We start from the raw sequence: 6567 nt of genomic DNA, 5'->3' as shown, positions 1-6567 counted from the left end.
TATATATATATATATATACATATATATATATTGAAATTTTAATTCTAAAATATTATATATAAATAAAAAGTATAAGAGATGATATGCATGTAAAATTTTCTTTACTTGAGATATATTTGGAAGAATATCAAAACTTATATATAATATGTAAAGTCTTCAAATACATAAAATTTCTTAATGTGCTTATAGTACTAAATTATATTAATTTCAAAAAATACATGAAAATTTAGATAGTTTAAGAAAGTTAAAGATGTTAAAGTTAATAGGATATACAAGTTCAAAAGAAGTGATATTAAGATTGATCAAGCTATCAAAGTCAAAAAATATTAGCTTTAAAAATATTAAAAAAATATAACAACAAATGATGCATTTGAAACATTAACATTAGTACACATAGAAAATTAGAAGTAGTACTAAGAAGCTATGATTACTTCACATGCCTTAAAGAACTTTATTTTAAAGATTGCATCAATTTGAAGATACTTGATATAGTATTTAATGGCATGAAAGACTTGTAAGCATTCCTATTTAATAAATGTGTAGATTTAGAGAAGATGCTTTTTAGATTGAAGAAAGTATTAAAGATAAAAAGATTGAATTTTGCAAATTGTATAAAGATGAAAAAATTAAAAACCAAGTTATTATTAATAAATTATGAAGATTTAAATTTAAAAAATATTTAATAAAAAAATTAATTGAATATAACTATCGCAACAGTAATTTGTTTTATAGGTGAAGAATTTGAGCATCACCAAGGCTCACAAGTAGTGTATAAGGATGTCTTAAAGAGGCTAGAAGGCCTTAATCTTATTCTTCTACCTATATCTAAGGTGATGCAATCTATATAGAATATGTGCATCTCTTTTTTTATAAGTACTATACTGGATATTGATCTTTATATTTTTTTATTATAGAATTTATTATAGTGTTTAAAAATACCTCATTAGTCTAGGACCATTATAGAACTTTCAAATCTTGCTACAATTCTTTATAATGGCCTCTCAAGGTGTTAAGGATATGAATCTCAAAGAAAGAAAATCCTTAATACAATCATGTATCACTGAAAGGAACTAAAAAGTCACTCAAAGATGATATATTATTGAACTAGAATGGCTATTGCCAAAAAAAAGAAGACTAGAAAGTCTTGAAACAAGACTAAAGACTACAAAGGCATTAATAAGAGTAAAAAAGACTTTATTCCTGCTTCCATATATACTTTCTAATCAGGAACTACATGGCAATATTCTATAGGACTTCCAATATATGTTGACTTTACTAGCTACATGTCTTAACTTGCAAAGCAAGTTATTTATGTATGCACCACATAGTTACCTTATTCCACAAGCTATTATACGGAGTTAACTTGTTCTACTAGCTACCATCACATGGTTAACTTGTTGGCCAAGTTTTCAACCTACAAACATATCTAAAATTAAAATCGCATCTATAAAGCTTCTATGAAGCTTTTTTAGAAGATTTTATGAAATTAATTTATATTTATCTACTTCTATCTAATCTTATAAGTAACTATTGGAGTAAATATATATGTTTGTGACATTATCCCTCTTTCTAAGGACGAGTTCCATGAAGAGTTGTCATCATCTTTCATAGATCTTGCAATTCTTCATCTTAATTTTGAAGGATGTAGTCAATGAAAGGCCTCAACCTTCTTTATTGCATTTGCAAGATTCTTTCTTAACTTCCATGTGCATTCACTAATATCATATCCACACCAATGAACAAGATATTCTAATCTTTTTTGGTGCCACTTTGAATTTAAGATTTCTTCTAGCTCAAATTTTTGATCATTATCTATTTTTATAGAAAGAAGTGACATTTATCCTCTTTCCAAAATATTTACTATCTTATATGGTTCAAAAAAAGACATGTGAAATATAGGGTAGATCTTCATATATTCTGAGAGATGTAATTGATAATCAACAAGATTGACTTGTTTACTAACAAAAAAAGGTCCAAGCGTACAATAGTCTTACTTGTCACAAGGATGAATAATCTTGATATTGCACCAAAGTAACCATATCTTATCACTCACATTGAATTGTGATTGCTCCTTGTAATAAGTATGCGCATTGGTCTTTTTTCGCTCTTGAGCTTCCTTTAATTATGTCTTTATTATTATATATAGCTCTGATAAATGATTTGCTAAATCTTTGGTTGTAGAATTATCAACTTTTGAAAAGTCAAAAGTATCAAGTTGTAGATGATAACCATAATTGGCAAAAGAAAGGTGTTTATTGAGTAGAAGAATGTATCAAATTATTGTATACAAACTCTGCCAATGACAAAAGAGTTGTCTAATCATCTTGATGATAGTTGATGTTCCACCTCAAATATTGCTGTAGAACTTGATTCATCCATTTTGTTTGCTCATTAGTTTGAAGATGAAAAGCCAAAGAGAGTTTTATATCCACCTTTAAAATCTCAAATAGGATTATCTAAAATCTTGATATAAATTGAGTCCCTCTATCCGATATAATATCTTTTAGAAATCTATGATAGCAATAGATATTGTCAATGAAAAGCTTAGCAGTTTCTTCACCCAAAATAGATTTTGTATATGGTACAAAATGTACCATTTTGGTGAAGCAATCTATGATTATGAATATTGAATCATATGAACTTGAAATTAAAAGATTTGTAATAAAATCCATAGAAATAGAAGACCATGGTTGTTTTAGTATAGGCAATGGTTAGAGAAGTGTATAGGATCAATGGCAAAGAGTTTTTGAACTTGAATAAATACCACATTACTAGACAAAGTCTATTACCTCCTTCTACATTTATAGCCACCAAAAATCTTTAGATATATGCTCTAAAGTCTTGTTGTATTCTAACTGGCATGGTACCAGAAAGTCTTAATGTGCTTAAAGAACATGTAAACAAGCTTGTCCTTTTGGAACATATAAGCATCCTTCGAAGTACAGTAGGTTGTTCTTGAACTTGAACTTTGAAATATTATGAAACTTAAAAGAAAGATTCTTGATATCATGAATAAGAGGATCAGAGGACATATTTGATTGAATTTTTTTGACAAAGGTTAAATCAACAATCAATGTTGATTTCATTGCTTGAAGATGAAAATGCTCTAACTTCAAGAGTTTTTTTTTTTTTTTTTTTTTTTTTTTTTTTTTTTTAATTAAAAGATACATCTCCTTCTTTTGGTACAAGATAAAAGTATTTAGAAAGAGCATCTGATAAACCTTATTATTTCTTAGGTAGATATGTGATCTTGAAATTAAATCTTTATAATAACATGTTCTAACAGATTTAGTGATGATTCAAAATACATGCCAACATGAAATACTTGAGGTTCTTGTGATCTATATATGTATATAATGACTAGATTTAAAGCACCTTCTAGATAATGATGCTATTTTTGAAATGAATCTACAATTACAAGAAGTTCTTTGTCATGGATCTCATAGTTAATCTTGACTGCTAAAAATTTCCTAAAATAAAAAGTTAGTGGATAGAATTTGTGATTTGTTCCCATTTGTGACAATACTACACCCAAGGCAAAGTTTAATACATCTACTTTGATAAAAAAGTGCCTTAGAAAATTTGATGCGATACAAAATTGGTACAAAAGTAAATTCTTTCTTCAAAGCAAGAAATGATGCTTTGGCTTCTTTATTATACTCAAGATTATTTTTACAAGTCAAATATGTAAGTAGAGCTAAAACTTGAAAAAATTATTGATAAAGATTCAATAATAATTGGCAAAGCTCAAAAAGTATTACACATCTCATATTATTTTTAGGATCTTTCAATCTATAATAGTTTGGACCTTCTTTGGATCCATCACAAGGCCGTCATTGAAAATGATGTATCTCAAAAAGTCAACTTGAGTAGCATGAAATATATATTTTTTCTATCTTTACATATAATCTTGCATCTTTTAGTTTTTGTAATACACGACAAACATGAACTTCATGCTCTTTTGTATTTTTAAAATAGATTAAAATATCATCTAAATAATAGACAATAAAATCATCAAAAAACTCATGAAAGACATCATTCATTAGATGTTGAAAAGAAGTTGGTGCATTTGTGAGTCCAAAAGCTATGACATTATATTCAAAATGTCCATACCTAGTTCAAAAAGTGGTCTTCTATTCATCTCCTTCTTTGATGCAGATTAGATTATATACTCCTCATATATCTATTTTTATAATACAAAGATTTAATTACATTAAATATTACTAAACTATGGTGACCACTAATTGCTACTTCTACAAGAATAATTTTATATGTAACATCTCTAGAAGTTAATGAACGTCAAACTATTACTTCTACATATATATGTTTGATTTTCTTAACAAAGGATATATCTTATTTTTTGACAAAGCCTTCATGTATAAAATAGGTTGAGGCTCCTAAATCAAATAAGGCTAAGACTTTTTGATTTTTTGGTCCTAAATAGACTCCTATTATAATACAAGGTGAGGGATTGGAAGAGAGAATAGGACCTTTGCTAGATGTTGCACATGATTTCAGCTGCATAGTTCTTATTGTAGCTAGAGCAACTCGTTTTTAAACACATTGTCTTCTTTGACAATTGTCCTTCTCATTTTGTAATTGCGTTGTTTCTTTGAAAAATATTGAGTTGTATATTTAAATTCTTCATAATATAAGCATAAGCCTTCTTGATGCCGTCGACTCTTTTCTTGCTCTGTGAAGGATTTAAAACATATCTTATGAATTTGCATAGATTTTGGCCTTGATAAATAAGTTTTTAAAAACTTAGGAGATGTTGTCATTATTTGACTTGTTCTTCTTTAGCCATATCTTTATTCTTGACATCTTTCAAATAATTGATTGTCACATATAATGGCTTGAGCAATAAATTATTCCAAAGATTTTATCTTTGACATTTGCAATAACAAGTCTTTGATATTATCCTTCAATTCATATCAAAATTGATTGATAAGGGCTTTGTCTTTTCAGTCCACATTGTAGGTGAGGTTTTGAAATTCAGCAACATATATGGTGGCTGACCGTGATCCTTATCGTAAAGATAAGAGCTTAATCTTTGTTACTCTTTTTTATTTACTTTCTCCAAATGTTGCCATAAACACTTGTAAGAATGAATTCAAATCATAAAAAATTCGTGAATCTTTATCTATTAAAGGTGTAAATTAAGCACCAACATTTCTTGATAGAAGTGTGCCTATGAATCCAACTTGATTAAATCCATTGAGATATTGGAAAGAATGCAACCTTAGATAGATCTTGACTTGTTGCAAAAATCCTTGAAATTTAATTCTTGTTTCATCAAACTTCTTAAGCATACTAATTCTTGTCTCCATCATACTTGTAAAAGCAAAACTCCTTGGATTTGGTTGTGAGTTTGATTTACTTGCTTCTTTTAATTGTACAACTTCTTGCTACAGACTCTGAACTTTTTCTATAGGTATAGGCATAGTACCTCTATGATTCATATTGGAAATACATGAGATTTCTACTCTTAGAGTATTAAAAAGGTCATGAAGATTTGCAATAGTTGCAAATCTATTCTTATTTTTGCTAAAAATAACATCCATAATTTCTTTCAATAAATAACTCAAATAAATTCAAAAAATTAAATTAGAGGAGGATAGTTTGTAACCTTTAATAAAAATTTCTACAAAAAAAGGTCATCCACATTCTTTAAGAAAAAAATTAGTATTAGAAAAAAATTTATTTTTTGTTTCAAGGTGGATAGTCTACAACCTTCAAAATATAACAATAGAAGTGAAATAATCCACTTACTTCTAAAACAAGTCAAAAATAGTAGATTAGCACTCTTGTCAAACTGTCAAGGACATGAATTTCAAAGAAAGAAAATCCTTAATACATTCTTATGTCACTGAAAGGAACTAAAAAGACACTCAAAGATATATTATTGAACTAGAATGGCTATTACTAAAAATAAGAAGATTAGAAAGTCTTGGAACAAGACTAAGGACTAGAAAGACGTTGACAAGAGTAAAAAAGGCTTCACTCTTGCCTCCATATATACTCTCTAATAAAGAATTACGTGGTAATATTCTATAGGACTTCCAACATATGTTGACTTTTCTAGCCACATGTCTTAATTTGCAAGGCAAGTTATCTATATATGCACCACATAGTTAGCATGTTCCACAAGCTATTACATGGAGTTAACTTGTTCCACAAGCTACCATTATATGGTTAACTTGTTGGCCAAATTTCCAACCTACAAAGACATTTAAAGTCAAAATTGCATCTATAAAGCTTCTAAGAAGCTTTTTTAGAAGACTTTATAAAATTAATCTATATTTATCTACTTCTATCTAATCATATAAGTAACTATTAGAATAATTATATATGTCCGTAACACACGGTGGTAAAAATTATTTTTACTAAAGTGTTAAAAATTGTAATAAAAATTCTTTAAAAATTCTATATAAATTATAATTTTTTATAATATATTTAAATTATAAAAATAATTTAGATTTTTTTTAAAATTATTTCTATATTAATAAAAATAATTTAATTTAATTAAAAATATTATTTTGGCATAAATAATTAATAAGATATGAG

The sequence above is a fragment of the Physcomitrium patens genome, chromosome 24, assembly GCF_059467195.1.
Source record: "Physcomitrium patens ecotype Gransden chromosome 24, ASM5946719v1, whole genome shotgun sequence".
Taxonomy (NCBI): Eukaryota; Viridiplantae; Streptophyta; class Bryopsida; order Funariales; family Funariaceae; genus Physcomitrium; species Physcomitrium patens.
This window is presented reverse-complemented; position numbering follows the sequence as displayed.